This window comes from Etheostoma cragini, chromosome 16, assembly GCF_013103735.1.
Source record: "Etheostoma cragini isolate CJK2018 chromosome 16, CSU_Ecrag_1.0, whole genome shotgun sequence".
Taxonomy (NCBI): domain Eukaryota; kingdom Metazoa; phylum Chordata; class Actinopteri; order Perciformes; family Percidae; genus Etheostoma; species Etheostoma cragini.
Window position 1 is genome coordinate 2,887,518 of NC_048422.1, and position 2,160 is coordinate 2,889,677.

Sequence of the window (2,160 nt, forward strand, 5' to 3'; positions counted from 1 at the left end):
GAGCCAATTTTGTAAAATGTAAGGAGTAGAAAGTACCGATATTTGGGTTAAAATGTAAGGAGTAGAAGTAAAAAGTCGTAGTAAAGTAGTAAAGTAAAGTAGAAATATCAGAAAAATCTACTTGAGTACAGTAACGAAGTATTTGTACTTCGTTACTTCCCATCTCTGGACTACATGGAAGCAGCTGACCAGCTATTGCTGGGTCTAACGTTAGCGGTCCACTGATCCACTGCTGCTGGGTCTAATGTTGGTCGTCCGCTGCCCCAAATTGTGGGAAAGAATTTTTTCAAATTGGTAACATCGACGTAATGAGTAGCCCATAACATGAAATAACATGGCATTTTATTTTAAGTGTCCGGTGGGACAAGTAAATTTCTCTTCCACTTTCCCTACAAAAACTCTACTTGTCCCGGTCAAGGCTTAATGTCGAGCCTGGACTCCAGTAACTTTCACCAGCAAGAAATTGAACAAGTAAATAAAACATGCAATGATGATGTCATCACCGCGGTAGTGTCATGTAACTGCTGATATTGCAGTTATTGTCACAGCCCTAAAAAAAGAGTACAAACACCCTTCTTCTCTCTGCAATAATGCTGCTCAATTTGCGCATTTACTTTCAGAATTTTGTAGGGATTGCTGCTGTAGTATTGTGGACATTTTGCTTGTGTATTGTATGTACAGGAAACATTTTAGTACTTTATGTTTTTGTATTGTTGCATGTTGACAGACTGTCACATCCAGTGTCATTAAAGGCTTTCCCACATGTTATCCCCATTTAATAAACAAACTATAAAGTCAGATAGGCATTTGTTTTGAAAGAAATACATTTACAATTTATAGCATTTGATTCAAAATCCAACATTTCATGCAGCTGGGATTAATGCAAAATATATTGCAATGTGGGTATATAATAAAAAAAAGCCCCATGTAATGTCCGATTCACTCAAGATTTGGCATTAAGGCTCATGTTGCTATGCGGAACAAGTGTCTTTTATTTGGTGGCAATCAGATTAAATCTTGGCCAGATACACAACTTCCTGTTTCAATATTTGCCGCCTACAGGAAGAAAAAAATATATCAAAAAAAATAAAAAACAAACATTCCAACGGCGCCATCTAATGGCTTATTGACTCGAAACTTGGCATGGATGCTCACACCGCTATGCGGAACAACTGTGTCATGTTTGGTGGCAATCGGAATAAATCATGGCCAGATATGCAACTTCCTCTTTCAAGAACCCTGACAGGAAGTTGGTACTCGATAACTTGCAAATGTTTTGGACTATCAAAATTCTTTGGAAAACTTTTCATCATGAGTGTCAGTAGATGCTACCTGCAAAGATTCAAGAAGCATGCAGTCACGGCTAAGGAGGAGTTCGAAAGAATGTAAAACACATGACAATTCATAAATTAAAAATGGCCACCTTCCGGTTGGGCGAAGATAATGAAGGTAAATGGGAAATATGTTCGCAATGGTTGGAGCAATATGCGTATCAAATTTGGTGACGATTGGAGTAACTATGTCCAAGTTAAGGCCTTTCCACACATTAGGGGGCACTACAGAGCCCGCTTACAGGTATGGGCCAAATCGCTGAACAGACTCACAAAGCTCCCCGGTGTTTACGTGGGGCCCAATTTTTGTGAGTTTTGTATAAATTGAGGCCGTCAAAAATGTGCCCAAGTGCTAAATTCACTTAAGGGGGTGCTATAGAGCAACCATACCACTATCAAGCCATTAACATGTATTCAGATGAAAGAGATTCATATTCTGCACATGGCTGCAAGATTTGGAGAGTTTTCGTGGATCCTACGGTCCTCAAAAACGTCTTTGAAATATGAGACACTATAAGCTACATTAGAGCTGACTCAGATATGAAAATAGAAAAGTCAATCCAAAGGGATTGACCCACACCCCCAATGTCATCACACAAATCTGGGGGAAAAACCTTGGCCTTTGAGTTACTAGGCCTGTTTTGATTAGGCTGGTGCTATTTAACCCTTGTGTGTAAAACATACTTAATTGATGTGTACTTTAGCTCAATTATCAATGATAAATACATAATTTCTTGTTCCTATATGCCATTTACCCCTGGGAGATCACATTTATGATCATTTTTGTTTGAGAAAAGGAAATTGGATGATAAATGTTAAAAAAAAATAG